At 36.6% G+C, this 16,576-nt stretch overlaps 1 non-coding gene across 1 annotated transcript; it reads left to right on the top strand.

Moving 5' to 3' along the window:
- Nucleotides 1–16,182: 16,182 nt before the first annotated feature.
- On the top strand, nucleotides 16,183–16,284 carry LOC126007596 (U6 spliceosomal RNA). Its single transcript, XR_007495130.1, has one exon. It is a non-coding gene; the product is annotated as a U6 spliceosomal RNA (small nuclear RNA).
- Nucleotides 16,285–16,576: the final 292 nt, after the last annotated feature.

Here is a 16,576-nt window from a genome sequence, read left to right on the forward strand (position 1 = left end):
AAAAGGTTTGTCCATTAGTAAATGAGAATTCTATTTCCCAGACATGCCAGAAAACATTGGTTATTTCTGTTCTTTTTGATGTGTGCCAGTCTCACTGGTGTAAAGTGAACATTGTTTTATTTTGTTTTGCATTTAACTGATTATTAGTTATGCAGGTCATCTTTTTATATACTTTTTAGTCATGTGTATTTGTTTGAAGAAAGTGTGATTTGCAAGGAAATCAGTTCCACTTTCTCACTCTTAATTCAAAGTAGTGGTGGTCATAACAATTTTGACCAAAACCTGAGGCCTGCAGGGGCTGCATGCTTAAAATAATGAAGAGAGAGAGAGAGAATGGCTAGAGGAATTTGATTGTTGAAAGTATTTTCAAAATATTCCATCAATCTATGACTTGATATAAGGCACTTGATTTGCAGGAAACTTGGATTCAATTCCTGGACTACTAATATGGTTCCCTGACCCACTGCAGTAGAGATCTCTGAACACCCAAGAACAAATAAATCCTGGGCATTGTCAGGTGTAGCTTTCCCTCCAAAATTAATTAACAAAAATTAGAACAAAACAAGACAGAGGGGCTGGAGTGATAGAACAATGGTAGGGCATTTGCCTTGCACATGGATGACCTAGAATGGACCAGGGTTGAATCCCCAGCATCCTGTATGGTCCTCTGAGCCAGCCAGGAGCTATTTCTGAGCCCTGAGCCAGAAGTAACCCCCAAGCACCACCAGGTGTGGTTCAAGAACCAAAAATAAAAAGTGGGGGCTAGAGCAGTAGGGCAAGCAGTAAGGTGTTTGCCTTGCTCGCGCTAGCCTAAGAAGGACTGTGGTTAGATCCCCCAGCATCCCATATGGTCCCCCAAGCCAGGAGTGATTACTGAGAGCATAGCTAGGGAATAACCCCTGAGCATCACTGAGTATTGCCCAATGTAAACCAGAAGAAGAAGAAGAGAAGAAGAAAGAAGAGAAGAAGAAGAAGAAGAAGAAGAAGAAGAAGAAGAAGAAGAAGAAGAAGAAGAAGAGGAGGAGGAGGAGGAGGAGGAGGAGGAAAAGAAGAAGAAGAAGAAGAAGAAGAAGAAGAAGAAGAGGAGGAGGAGGAGGAGGAAGAAGAGAAGAAGAAGGAGAAGGAGAAGAAGAAGAAGAGGAGGAGGAGGAGGAGGAAGAAGAGAAGAAGAAGGAGAAGAAGAAGAAGAAGAAAAGAAGAAGAAGAAAAGAAGAAGAAGAAGAAGAAGAAGAAGAAGAAGAAAAGAAAGTGGAAGTAAGGAAAAGAGGAAGGATGGCAAGAGGGAGAAAAGGAAGGAAGAAGGGATAGAAAAGGAAGGGAGAAGGAAAAGGGAAGGGATGAGGGAAGAAAGGAAGGGAGGGAGGAAGGGAAGAAAGGAAGGGAGAAAGGAAGGAAAGAGGGAAAGACTGGAAGAAAGGGATAGGAAAGGAATGAAGGAAAGAAAAAGAGAGAAAGGGAAGGGAAGAAAGGAAAGATGGAAGGAGAAATGAAGGGAGAAGCAAGGAAGGAGGAAGGGGAGGGAGAGGGAGGGAAGGAGAAAGAAATGAAGGAAGAGGGATAGGGAAGGCGGAAAAGAGGGAAGGAGGAAAGGAAGAAAAGAGGGAGGAGGGAAAGAGGGAAGGAGGAAAGGAAGAAGAGGAGGAAGGGAGGAGGGAAGGAAGGGAGGAAGAGTGGGAGGAAGGGAGGATGGAAAGAAGGGAGGAAAGGGGTAGGGAAGAAAGAAAGGAAAGAAGGAGGGAGGGAAAGGAGGAAGAAAAGAAGGAGAAAGGGAAGGGAGGAAGTAAGGAAAGGAGAGAGGGAAGGAAAGAAGGAAGAAATGAAGGATGGAGGGTAGGAGGGAGAAAAGGAAAGAGCAAAGGAAGGAGTGAGGAGGAAGGAAAAGAGGAAGGAAGAAAGGAAGGAGGGAGGAAAGGAAGGAAGGAACGAAGAAAAAACAAAGGAGGGAAGAAAGGAGGGGGAAAAGGAAGAAAGGAGGGAAAGGACAAAGGAAGGAAGAAGTGATGGAGGGAGGAAAGAGGAATAAAAGGAAGAAAGGAAGGATGGATGGAGGTAAGGAAGAAAGGAGAGAGAGGAAGGAAGGAGCAAAGGAGGGAGGGAAAGAGGAAGAATGGAAGGAAGTAGAGAAGGTGGGAAGAAAGAAGCGAGGGAAGGAGGGATGGATGGAAGAAAGGTGGTAGGAAAGGAAGAAATTAAGGAAGAAAAGAGGAGTGCAGGGAAGAGGTGGGTGAAGGGAGGAGGGAAGGAGGGAATTATGGAAGGAAGGAGAAAAGGAAAGAGGAAGAGAAGGAGGGAAAGGAGGGAAAAAGGAGCGAAAGAAGGAAAAAAGAAAAGAAAGAAGGAAGAAAGTTGGGAAGGAATAAAGGCAGAAGGAAAGAGGGAGAGAAGAAGGGAGGGAAAAAAGGAGGAAGTGAATGAAGGAGCAAAAGAAAGGAGGTAAGGAAGGAAGAAAGGAAGGTAGGAAGAAAGGAGGGAGGAAGTGAAGAAGGGAAGGAAGGAGTGAGGGTAGGATGAAAGGAAGAAGGAGGGAGGGAGGGAAGAAGGGAAAGAAGGAGAGAAGGAGGGAAAGAGGAGAATAAGGGAGGAAGGAGGGGAGGGAGGAAAGAAGGGAGGATAGAACAAAGGTAAAAAAGGAAATAAGGAAGGAAGAAATGAAGGAGGTAAGGAAAGAGGGAAGGAAGAGCAAAGGAGGGAGGTAAAAAGGAAGGAAGGAAGAGAGGAAAGGAAGGAGGGATGGAGGGAAGGAGTGAAGAAGGGAAAGAGGAAGAAAGGAAGAAAAGAAGGCAGGCAGTAAGCAAGGAAGGAGGGAGGGAGGGAAGAAAGGGAGGTAGAAAGGAAGGACAGAATGAAGAAAGGAATGAGAGGAGGGGAGGGAGGAAGGAGGGAGAGAAGGAGGGAAGGAAGAAAAGATGGAAGGAAGTAGTGAAGGAAGAACAGAGGGAAGGAAGAAGGAGAGAAGGAGGGAGGGAGGAAGGAGGGAAGGAATGAGTGAAGGAAGGAGGAAGGAAAGATGAAAGGAGTGGGGAGGAAAGGCAGGAAAGAAGAAAAGATAGAAGGAAGTAGTGAGGGAAGGAAGGAGGAGAGAAGGAGGGAGGAAGGAAGGAGGGAAGGAATGAGTGATGGAAGGAGGAAGGAAAGATGGAAGGAGTGGGGAGGAAAGGTGGGAAGGAAGAAAAGATAGAAGGAAGTAGTAAAGGAAGAATGGAGGGAAGGAAAGAGGGGGAGAAGGAGGTAAAAAAGAAGGGTGGGAGGAGGGAAGGAAAGAAGGAAGGAGGGGAGTAAAGGAGGGAAGGAAGGAGCAAGGGAAGAAAGGAAGAAGGAGGAAGAGAGGGAAGGAAGAAATGACGAAGGGAAGGAAAAAAGGAGGGAAGGAGAGAAAAGGGGAAGGAAGGAGGGAAGGTTGGAGGAAGAAGGGAAGAATGGGAGGAAAGGAGGAGGGAAGGAAAAATAATAAAAGGAAGGAGGGAGGGAGGGAGAAAGCAAGGAAGAAAGGGAGAAAGGATGGAAGAAAGGAAGGAAGAAGTGAGGGAAGGAGGGAAGGAAGGAACGGTGGAGGGAGGAAAGGAAGGAAGGAGGGAAATAAAGAAGGAAGAAAGGAATGGAGAAAGGAATCAAGGAAAGGAGGATGAAAAGATGGATGGATGGAAGGAAGGAAGAAATAAGGTAGGCAGGAGGGAAGAAAGGAAGCTGGTAGAAAAGGAAGGGAGGGAGGAAGGGGAAAAGGTGGAAGGAAGGAACTAAGGAAGGATGGAAAGAAGGTAGGAAAGGTGGAAAAATGAAGGAAGGAAGAAAGTATGATGGATGGAAGGAAGGCAGAGGGAGGGAAGGAAGGAGGGAAATGAGGGAGTGAAGGAAGGAGGGAAGAAAGGAAAGAAAGGAAGGAAAGATGAAGGGTAAAGGGAATGAAGGAAGGAGAGGAGGGATGGAGGAACAGAGAAAGGAAGCAAGGAAAAGAGGATGAAAGAATAAAAGGAAGGAAAAAGTAGTAGGGAGAAAAGAAAGGAAGAGTGAGTGAAGGAAGGAAGGAAGATGGGAGGGAAGGAAGAAAAAGGGTGGAAGGAAGGATGGAGGGACAAAGGAACAAGCGAAGGAAGGATGGAAGGAAGAGGGGAGAATAAGGGAAGGAAAAAGGAGGGAGTGAAAGAAGGAGGGAAGGAAGAAAGGAAGGGTGGAGGGAATGAAGAAAGGAAGGGAGATATGGAGGAAGGAACAGAGAAAGGAAGCAAGGAAAGGAGGATAAAAGGATAAAAGGAAGAAGTATGAAGGGAAAGAAGGAGTGAGTAAAGGAACGAGGGAAGAAAGGAAGTTGGGAGGGAAGGAAGGAAAAATGTGGAAGAAAAGATGGATGGATGGAGGGAAGAGTGAGGGTAAGAGGTAAGGATAAAAGGACGGAGTGAAGGAAGGAGGGAAGAAAAAAGGAGGGAAGAAGGGAGGAGGGAAAAAGGAAAGAGGGAAGAATGGAAGGAGGGAAGGAAGGTGGAATCAAAGAAGTGAAGAAAGGAAGGTTGGAAGGAAGTATAGAAGGAAGGTTGGAAGATAGGTTGGAAGCAAGGATGGAGAGAGGGAGGAAGGAAGTAGGGAAGAAAGGAGGGAGGGAGAGAAGAAGGGAGAGAAGTAAGAATAGAAGGAAGGAGGGAGAGAAAGAAAGAAAAAGGGAAGAAGAGTAGGATGGAGCAAGGGAAAGATGGAAGAAAGTAGGAGGGAGGGAAGGAGAAAAGGAGGGAGGGAGGGAGGAGGGAGGAGGGAAGGAATAAGGAGAAAAGGAAGGAAGAAAGGTGGGAATGAAGGAAGTTAGGAAAGAAGGATGGAAGAAAGGGAGGGAGGATGGGAGGAGGGAACGAAGGAAGAAAGGAATGATAAAGGGAAGGAATAAAGGAGGGAAGGAAGGGAGAAAGGAGGGAATGAAAAAAGTTGGCAGAGGATGGAAGGAAGGGAGGTAGGATGGGAAGAGGGAACAAAGGAAGGAATGATGAAGGGAAGGAGAGAATGAAGTAGGCAAGGAAGGACCGAAGGAATGAGTGAAGGAAGGAGTGAAGGAGGGAAGGAAAGAGGAAGGAATGAAAGAAAAAAGGAGGGAGGGAAGAAGGAAAGGAAGGAAGGAGGGAGAAAAGGAAGGAAGGAAGGTTGTAGGAAAGAAGTGAAGGAAAGGAGGAAGTGAGGAGGAACGATGGAAGGAAGGGAAGGAAGGTTGGAGGGACAAAGGAAGGAAGGAGGGAGGAAAAAAGGAGGGAGGAAGGAAGGAGGGAAGAAAAGAAGGTGATAGGGAAGGAAGGGAGGAGGGAATGACAGAAGGATGGAAAGAAGGAAGGTGAGATGAAGGAAGGAAAGGAGGAAGGAAGGAGGAAAGGAGGGATGGAGGAAGGAAAGAGGGTAGGAAGAAGGGAGGGAATGAAGGATGGAAAGAAGGAAGAAAGGGAGGAAGGAGAGAGAAGGAAGGAAGGGAGGAAGGAAGGAAGGAAGGAAGGAAGGAAGGAAGGAAGGAAGGAAGGAAGGAAGGAAGGAGAGAGAAGGAAGGAAGAAAGGGAGGAAGGAAGGAGAGAGAAGGAAGGAAGAAAGGGAGGAAGGAGAGAGGGAAGGAAGGAAGGAAGGAAGGAAGGAAGGAAGGAAGGAAGGAAGGAAGGAAGGAAGGAAGGAAGGATAGAGGGAATGAAGTAAGGTGGGAAGTAGGAAAGCAAGTAAAGGAGGAAGGGAGGAGAGAAGGAAGGAAAAATATCTTCAAACTATGTCTTAAATTGAGGGATTAATGACATTGTCTATTAGTAAGGCTGTCAACAGTGATATTTAGCACACAACAAGCAATACATTGAGATACATGAAAGTGTACCGATAGCAATAGTAGATCTTTTCTTTGCTGCTTAATAGAATTAAATGTAGGAAAGGTAAAAGTATGTACACTTGTGGAAGAGTGGACAGAGACAGATATAGATAAAAATGAACTCTGAATAAGTTCAAAGCAACAGTTGTGACATTATTTGAAAGGGTTTTTTGGGGGGAGTGATAAGGATGTAGACTTTCAATGTCCTGGAATAAAAGTTAAAGATATTTAAATTATTTAGATAATACAATTAAAGTATAAAAATGACCCATAATCCCCTGGATTATAAATCCTTGAAAGCTGAATCATCTTATAAATTATAATGCAATCACATTGTAGAAAAGATTGAAAGGTTTGTGAATAATAAATTGTGCTTGATTGACAAAGCTTCACATTTTCATTAATAATTGAATCTTTATGAAAAGTCTAAAAATTTGGTACTTTATTTATCCTTCTTTATATTCTTAATTCATAGGCCATGTGAAAACTAAAATAAAAATAAGCAAATTGGAGACAGAGTGATAATATGGTGTGTACGTGGCTTGCCTTTCACATGGCTGACCCAAGTTCAGTCCCTAGTGCTATATATAGTCCCCAGATCCCTGCCAGGAGTGATCCTTTGGCATCAAAACAATAGTAAATCAGACCACAAGTGGGAGTAGACCCAAATCTACACACACCCCAAATTTAAATGAACTATTTAAACTTAACCCCCAACCTATTTCAGTAAAAAAAATAATAATCCAGTTAGCCCCATCAACAAAATTATTAGTAATTTCATCTGCTTCATTGTCAAACATCAAAAAAGTGGAATTCTATACCCAAAACTAATTTCTGTAAGGCACATAAGATTAATCGATCATTAATCCTAATGTATAAGCAATTTAAACCCAGTGGCTATGAAGTAAAATAAAATTCAATATTACCCTAAAATATTAAAATGAATACAGACAAAAGGTATATTACTGGCTAACAGGAACTGGGAGGAGGGGAAATGGGGATTGATTAATAATTGGTGTCTAATTAAAAAAGATTGCTCTACAATGGACTATTCTGAATGTTACACAGTCTGTGAATAAACTAAAAATCATTGAAGGTTTTTAAGAAGGCAGAACATTATCTGAATCCTACCTCATAATTAATATTAATATTAATAAATATCCTTTGCTTTACACACACAAAATAGAGTGATAATCCCTATACATGAGCTCTCTCTTTTGCTTTCATCCACTTTTTTCCAATTTTTTCCCCTTGTTCCTTGACCTGAAAGGCAATCAAATTAATTCCTTTAAAAGTCTGTTATGTGTGCTTTCTCTAAATACCAGGGCACACAAATAGTTATGAGGTTGCATCCTTTTATTTTACTTACTGCAAATTAGAGCTTTGGGAATTTGCCATGCAAATTTATGCAAAATAAGATTCAGTATGTTACTATTTCAATTTAGAGACAAGAACACTGTCACTTTAAAAAAATAGAAGAGCCGTACCTCACTGGTATACTGATAATTCTGATTTCAAAAAAATTGCTACTATTTATGATTAAAGTACCTTTTCATCACCTAGGTATTTCTATTAGACATTAATAGCACATTACACATATTACATCGATTAAGTGAAACACATAACAGCAAATTTGTGTGCTGCGTGTATCAAATGCAGCAGAGATGATAGCATACTTGATTAAAATACTGGGTAAAAGAGTTTCTCTCCAAGAAGCCTCTAGAATAGCTATCATTTAGTTTATATATATATATAAATTATATTAACTGCCTTGGTTTCTAAGTGTTTTAAGTGTGATGCTGCAATGATTTTCAGTAACATCTACTTGTATTGCATTTCTCATGCCATTACAGATTAGATATGTCTTCAAACATAAATGTTATACCCGAATTTTATCTTATCTTTTCAAGACTACTATCTATAAATCAAACACTTCAATAATGTTTTCTAAATTCAAACAAGACTACTACATTTTTTACATTAGAAATTTCAAGGACATAACTAAACTTTAATTTAATTCTATTCCTACTGATTATTTCCAGACAAATCAAATTCTACTTATAACAAGTGCTTATACATTTTATTTGCATTTGTTTCAAGCCCAAAGATTTATTGAAACAATATAAAAAGAAATTTTTTAAACTTTTGTAAATACACTGTCTCAATTTTATAAAGCAAAATACTAAAAATGTGTGCCAGTTTTCCTGTGGTTTATAAAATCTGGTGTACAGTATGCTTGGTGAGAGAAGCCAAATCATTGAGATAGAAAATAGTCTCAAGTTAATACATCATTTTACCAGCTAGCATTGATCAAACATTTAAGGAAAGTAAAAAACCAAGCTAAATTTGTTTTACATTTTAAGTAGAAAACACACTAAAACATTTTCTTCAATTTACCTATCTTTCTCTAAAGCAAACTGCTATTCACTCTTAAGAAATTACTTGAAAATAGCAAAAACAAAATTGAAAATCCCATAATGCATTATTTTTCTTACTAAGAAAAAAATGCAACTGTTACTTTAGTTGCACACACATTGATAGTACAGAATTTGGAATATTTAGTTATACTTTACAGAATTAGTCTAACACCAAGGTATTCTTATACTCTGATTTCTTCTCATGTCAGGGTGCTGTTTATTTAAACAATACTATGTTTGAATCCTTTATCTTGCAAAGACACTATCCTTTATCCTGCAAAGACACTGATTAAAATTGAAAGGATATTATATATATATATATATATATATATATATATATATATATATATATATATATATATATATATATATATATATGGAAAGTGGAATGCCAAAATAGAAATTATTTACAGTTTTATATTACTATGAATGTTTTTTATAAAATTGGCAAAACTTACTTGAATATCCTCCTCAAGAATATTGGAGCCAGAGCAGCGGTGCAAGCAGTAGGGCATTTGCCTTGCATGTGCTAACCTAGAGTGGACCACGGTTTAATCCCCCAGCATCCCATATGGTCCCCCAAGCCAGGAGCAATTTCTGAGCACATAGTCAGGAGTAACGCTTGAACATCACTGGGTATGGCCCAAAAAGCAAAAAACAAAAAAACCTCATTGTCTTCATAATCTTATCATAAGGTCCTATCATATACCAAAACAAGGATCTATCATAGGCAGACTTGTACATAGCATAAACTTATTGCATTTGAAAAATATGCAATAAATTAGTTATTTAATTAATTAATTTAATCTATGATGATTAATAGCTATCCAAATTATTTCACTTTAATACACAAAATTATCTGTAAAGAGGCAGCATAGAATATCTATAAATAAATGTTAAATATGATATTAATAAAAATAAATAAAAAAATGGAAATAGAGCCTAGCACTGTTGATGTAAATGTAGAATGGTACATTTCTTGCAATCTAGACTTTAAGCTTTACATCTCAGTGTTCAAATTTTACAATTTTAAGCTAAAAAATCATTAGAAGTATATATAAAGTTTGTTGGCAAAAGAAATAGTTATAGTAAAAGAAAAATGAAATGATTTATGCACCCAAAAGTCATAGACTAGTTAACTAACATACGAAATACCATAGAATGAAATACTATAAAACTATTAAATATGTTTTACAAGTACTGTTAATTGAAATAAAAGTCACAGAATGGTTACCATGCAAAAGAAAAGAAACAGTAAGTTCTCTAAGAGAATGTGGTGAGAAAAGAATTTTATACACTACTTATACATGTACAAATGTACACGTATACATTTGTTATTGAAAGCAGGATGGAGATTCCTATTTAAATATATTAAGCATAGTGGGGCCGGAGCGATGACATAGTGGTAGGGAGTTTGTTTTACATGTGGCATATCCAGGATGGACCTTGGTTTGATTCCAGGCATCCCATATGACCCTGAGCCAATATCCCCAAGCCAGGAGTGATTTCTGAGTACATTGCCAGGAGTAACCCTTGAGCATAATAGGGTGTGGCCCCCCTAAAAAATAAAGCATAGAAATTCTATATGATCCAGTGAGATAACGCTTTGGGAGGATTTATCCAAATAAAATACAAAAACATAAATCAAAGAGAGATATAAATTCCCTTATTTAATGCAGTCTTATTTATAATAATCAAAAACTGCAACTTACATGACCCTCATCTATGAATAAAGATGTGATAAATATTTGCAATGGCATACATAAAAAACAGCTTTATAGGAAGATTAATCCTGCCATTTTCAAAACATACAAGATCTAGTGCTATTATGCTACAGAGACAAAAAATTATAAAATTTTACTCATATATTACATTTAGACATAAGAACAATATTACTAAATTTAAAAAATAAGTTTTTGAAATTAAGACCTATTCATGGGTACCATTAAAATGTTGGGGAGGAGAGGAACAAGAGTGGGTAGAGAGCTTGTCTTGCATGAAGTCAACCAGATGTCAATTCCTAGCATTCCTATATGATGCCCCAATCACTGTCGGGAGTAATTCTTGAATGCATAGCCAGGATTAACTTCTGAGCATTGTAGTATATGGCCCCCCAAAATAAAACAAAACAAAAAACCTGGGGGGATATTTGGGAACTTGCAAAGACATGTAAAACAGGACTTAAGAGATTCACATTTATTTTAATGTTGTTCACCTGAAACTTACATTACATTACAAATAAATATAATGATACTTTAACAAAATTGAAAAATGCAGAACTGTGGAAATGGCTCAAAGGAATGAAATAAATTTTAGGTATAAATTTTTCCTGACTATCTTCCATATTTCAGAACATGAAAAGAGACTTACCCAACTATCACCCAACTCAGATAATAATGCATAAAGTATGTATAAATAAAAATTCAGAAATGTGTTTGTGGGACCAGACAATTAAATAAAATAGGATGCTTTCCTTGTACTTGGCCAATCTGGGTTGGGTTCTTGATAGCCCAGATGGTTTACTCACCTTCTAGGAATGATCCCTGAACACAGAGTCAGAAGGATGCCCTGAGTGTTTCTGGGTGTGCCCACCAAAATGTGTTGCAGGAGCAAAAAGATATAGTGTATAGATTTACTGTGCTTGCTTTGCACCCCTTTTCACTGACCTGGATTCAATCCTTAGCATCACATTATGCCCCTCACCCTTAGCACTTCAGGGTGTTGAAACAAATCTCCAAATTAAATTTTAAAGATATGGTTTTGTAAAAAAACATTCTAAATAATATCTTAATCCTCATCTGAAATATTTTAGACTGACCAGGTTAGTTACCAGGTTAATTACCTATAGAAGCATGTAAAATTATAGCCAGAGTTCCACATGAGATTGTATCTTTGAGTGACTAGAAACTTTCAGTGATTTTTCTTCAAGTCATAAAAAATAATAGTAATAATGCTAAATTAAATTGTACAGTGAAGTGTTATCTGATGTGTGCTCTAAAGAACACCAGTTAGTGACACAGTAATAGAAGTTACTCTAAACAATAAGTAAAATAATAGGATAAAAATCTTATTAAGCCAATCTCTTAATATAGATACAATTACCTTTAATAGAGTTTAAAAAATCTGACAAAGCCATATATTAGATACATTGAAGTAATAGATTAACTCATTATGATATTATTGCTAACACAGCTTATCATTGTATTTTAGCATATTTCTCAAATGCTTAAAATGTACGTATTTTAAAATTTATCTAAAAACATTTTATGATGTTTTTAAATTTTTCCATGAGGCCAATAGCTGACAGAATTATGCCAACTTTATGTTCCTCTCCTCTTTTATATACTTTCAAAATCATTTAATTGTTGTAAAGAAAATGTAAATTTTATATAGTTCATGTTAACACAGGGCTTTGTATTACTTAAACTAAATCTGTATAATATGTTTTGTATTACATATTATATTTTATGTCATTTTTCTCTAGATCACACATAAAGCTTTCTAACCTTATTGATTTTCTCAAATAAATTTTGTGCTAATAGCCCACTTCAACCTAAACTGATGACTAAAGAAGGACTTAGATTTCAAAGATCTACATCTGAAAGTCAATATCTTCATTCTTTTTAATGGAGATAAATGTTTGGATCGTGGAATTAGTAAGGGGATTAAATAAACTATGCTATACAAGTAAGCATTTTTGGAGTAAACCTCTATACGAGTCTACCAATAATATGTTCAGTCTTCTAGCCCCAGTTCTACACGCACAAAAATAAGATTTTGCAAACTATTTCCATATTGCAGAATCAGTGATATATAAGCAAACTAAACCTGTAATACTCACAATTCATGAAGATTCTGGTAAAAAGGACTAGAAATATCTTAGAATCTCCTGAGAATATTACCAGAATAAATATAACATAATATAATCCTCTTTTTATAACCAGACTCATATACCCTGCAACCAGCCAAATCTAGACTAACTCTTAAGGCTTTTCACACTTAATACACTGTTTTATGAAGCAATGAATCTATTACTTAAGTATATATATACACTTGCATATAGGTTTGTTATGTGTCTTTTGGGTAGTTTTTGTTTTACATAAAATTTTTGTAGCTATCAGATTCAACAAGATTGTAGCTATCATATTCAACAAGGAAGAATAAATATGAATTGTGTTCTCTCTGTCTCAATTCTCTTCTTTCATTTTTCCTTTAATTTTTTTTCCTTTTTTGGACACACCCAAACTAGCTCTGTGTTCAGGACCATATGTGGTATCACAGATCATACCAGTGATGACCACATGCATTAAGCAACTTATCCACTATATTATCTCTCTGGCCCTCAATTTTTTTCCCTTTGTTATGGGCTTCTAGTATAAAATGTCACTCAGTAATCACATTCTACCCATCATAATATATGTATCCTTCAAAATGATAAACTGAACATTTAAGAGAGAGCAATGATAATGCTTTCTATTTTCTTTAGATCCAAGGGATTTAATTCCAAATGTGTATGGGCAGAATTCCTTACACCTACAAGCATTTCTGAACACCAGCAGGATATGGATTCAACTCAATTCTGGCATCATATCAAAATTCACAATTCAAGGGCTCAGGTCGTAGAAGATTGTCTCCTATATTTTGGAAACTGCTGCAGTATCAGTTAATTAGCTACTTCAGACCTATTGACAATATCAAGAACAACTCTGACGTGGAAAATTTGTTTATACACAATAATAACAAGTACTTCCAAAGGGAAAAGATATGTAAAGCAAGATATGCAGAAAAGACATAGAACTTCCAATCTGTCTCCAGGTACACTGTTCTCTTCAAAGCCACACATGTTCATGAACATAAAATATTTTCCTACTAAATTTCATATGAAAACTTTATTCGAACTATTGACAATCGATTAGCCTTCAACTCTTCTCCCCTCCTCAGAGGTCAGAGCATGAAAATGGACATTTCTACCTCCTATTAACTATCCAACCCCATTCTCAGAAGCTTCCCTAAAAATCTCTATTTTGTTAATATACAGGAATACTTTTATTATTCTCAATACCTAAAGAATTCCAAAGCTTTGAGGAGGTGTGAGCCAGGAACTGTAGCTGAAGACCAAATATGAATGAAAAAATATATATATTTGATCTCTTGAATAACTGTGTATTTCATATATTACAAAATATAATTGAGACTATAAAATAATTTTATCAATTTTTGTTTTGTTTTCCAAAAATGGGCTTTTTAAATTAAATTTTGGTAAAAATTAATTGAATATTAATGTGGTCAACAGAGTATTATCATTTTATAGGATTTGCAGCTGTGGTGGAATAATAAGAGAATTTGGAAATTTGTCTATAAAGCAGCAACTACTTAGGCACTATAAAGTATAATCATATGGGTTATTATAATCTTTTTAGAACTAAAGTAATCTGTTCATGGAGCATACTTTTCATATTGAGTCTTATATGGATTTCTTTGGACTTATGCTGTTTGGGATTAGCTTAGTTTCTTAAATATATAGTTTTACTGTTTGTAAAACAAGAGATTTTTCTGTCATTTCTTTAAATACCGTCAATTCCATATTTTGCCCCTCCTTTAGGACTTGGCTTATACGAGTGTCATAACTTTTGTTATATTTCCATAGGCCCCTGAGACTCTGTTCATTATTTGTTCAATCTATTTTCTTTCTGTTGTTCAGATTGGAGATTTTGTATTGTTCTCTTTTTAAATTCATTCATTTTTCTGTTGTCTTCAAGTAAGTTAGTACTTTTGTTATTATATTTCTCCAGTCTAATATATCTGTTTGATTCTGCTTCATATCTCTAATATCTTGTCTGATACTTTTTGTACTCTTTGTTCCAAGTGTGTCCATAATTTCTCACTGAATCATTATGATAGCTATTTTTAAATCATCGTCAGATTATTAACATCTATTCCTTGTAGGGTTTCTATTGAATAGTCTTTTCTCATTCGAGCTGATATTATTTTCTCTATCTTGATACAACAAGAAATTTTTATTGTATTCTAGACACAGTGACCATTACATTATAAGACTAATTTAAGTCTTCTGATTTTGCGTGTCTCCTTTAATATAGCACATGTTGAAGAAGGCAAATTTAGCTCCTTTCTACTGGATGGAGTGGAAATTCTGACTCCTCTCTAGGTCTCTCCTAAAATTGCCCTTGCTGGGAAAGGGGGGCTCCTTTCTTAGAGTTCTACGCAAGGCTTCTCCTGACTCCATGGTTCAGAGAAGATGCTATCGTTCTTCTACTCAACATTTCTGATGCAAGCAGGTGAACGTAGAGTTCCAGATGCCCCACTAGGTCTTTGCAAACAACGGTGAGAATAAGACTACTTTTTTTTTTCATTTTTAAATAGCTGGTTTTTCTAGAATGTATTTTAGAAAATAGAAGAGCAAAAATAAAAATAAAAAAATAAAACCCATGTTTCTCCTTGAATCTTTAAATTCCTAACTAGTGTCTTTTTCACTAGATATTTCTGGTTTTTGGGGGGTGAGAGAAAACACAGCGGCAGGGTCTTTGCCTTGCACATGGCCAACACAGGACAGATACCTGTTCAATTCCCTGCATCCCATATGGTTCCTCGAGCCTGCCAGGAGTGATTTCTGAGCACAAAGCCAGTAGTAGCCCCAGAGCTCTGTCGGGTGTGACCACAAAACAAAAACAAACTAGAAAAAATAACAGTATTTTCTTACCCTTTTAATATATAATATCTAGTTGTTGTTTTTTTAATAGTATGTAGCAGACAAATTAGGGGGCATACATATCTCACCTTGCCCATGAACAAAAATAAATCTATTTGATTTTAACATACACTGTACACTATGTAATCTCCAAAAAATATTTGTGACTGGATGCTATTGTGATCACACCTATTTGAATTGTTTTCATAACTACTCTATCTTTGACTATTTCTATGAGAAATTTTCATTTCACCATAAAATTTCCTTAATCTTCAGTACACACCCAATTGCATTTTTCTGCAAACATTTGTTTCTTGCAAGATCTAACATTCACAACCACACAACCTAATTTTAATAAAAGTACAAAGTTAGTATCTAATCATGGGCAAAGGAAGAGATGCATCTCTTCATATTTTTCATAGACTTTTTCCAAGTGCACAACGACCAGAGCTTGATTATTCTCTTAATTTTAGCCTCACCTGAACAGATGTTCCAAGCTGATTTTCTACCACTTGTGCACTGATAGTCTCATTTATTCTGATTATCATTTTGTGTTTTTATTGAGCATGATCTTCTATTTGCTCATTTTCATTCCCTATTCCTATTTGAGCACCTCCATCATCTTTCACACAGTTTGCTTTTGATGTCTGAAAAAGCCAATAATACTCACAAATGTGTTGTGGCTCAGATGCTCACTACAAAAGTCTTTTCTTTTTTAGTCCATCTCCTGAAGATATTTTCCAGGCAAGCAATAAAACAACTTTAGAGAAATAATGTCTCATTTACTTCTCTCCATTTAATTTGCTTTTATAATTTTTCTCACCTTGGAAATTCATCTGAGTAAAACTTCATTATTTTGAGCTGATCTTATGAACTAAATATAAACTTTGACAACATTTCAGAAATACAATGCTCATTTGAAATTTGTAATAAAAATTTAAGTCCTGGTTTATTGCACATAATCTACTAACCATTGTTATTTCCACATCTACATCTGTACAAATTTGAAAAACAAAGAATTGTAAGATACAAGGACTCCTGTCTCTGACTTTTCTTTGGTTCGCAGAAAGGATACATAAAACTTTCTAGATAGGTGAGACATAAATTTAGATTATTAAAACTCATTCTTCAACTGATTTGAAGTCTCCATGCCACCACTCCTTTTGTTTCCCTCATCAATTAAGAGGGGATGTTTAAACAGTGAAAATATGGTTTGTTTTTATTTTGTTAGAAACAAAATAGAGTGATTACTTCAGTGGCAAATATACTAAAATTGGACCGATACAAAGAAGATTAGCATGGCCCCCACTCAAGGAGGACACACAAATTTTGAAGCATTCCATTAAAAAAATAAGAAACAAAATAGTAACTCTAGGCTGCTACTTTATTTTCCCTCATCTTGGCATGAATAGAATTACCACAGAAATCCTCCTGGTACTCATGAAGTCATTATAGTAATGCCTTCTCACAAATCTTTCCCATTTGTCTCCTTCATTGCCTGCTTGTGATTGTAACAATTCATTTTAAAATAATTTATAAATTGTTTTGTCTGACAACAGCCATACAGTTGATTTCAGGAATCAACTTCTGCAAAATATATCTAACTATTCATAATTAATTCCTTTATCAAATACTAAGAAT

Source organism: Suncus etruscus, chromosome 4 (assembly GCF_024139225.1).
Source record: "Suncus etruscus isolate mSunEtr1 chromosome 4, mSunEtr1.pri.cur, whole genome shotgun sequence".
Classification (NCBI taxonomy): domain Eukaryota; kingdom Metazoa; phylum Chordata; class Mammalia; order Eulipotyphla; family Soricidae; genus Suncus; species Suncus etruscus.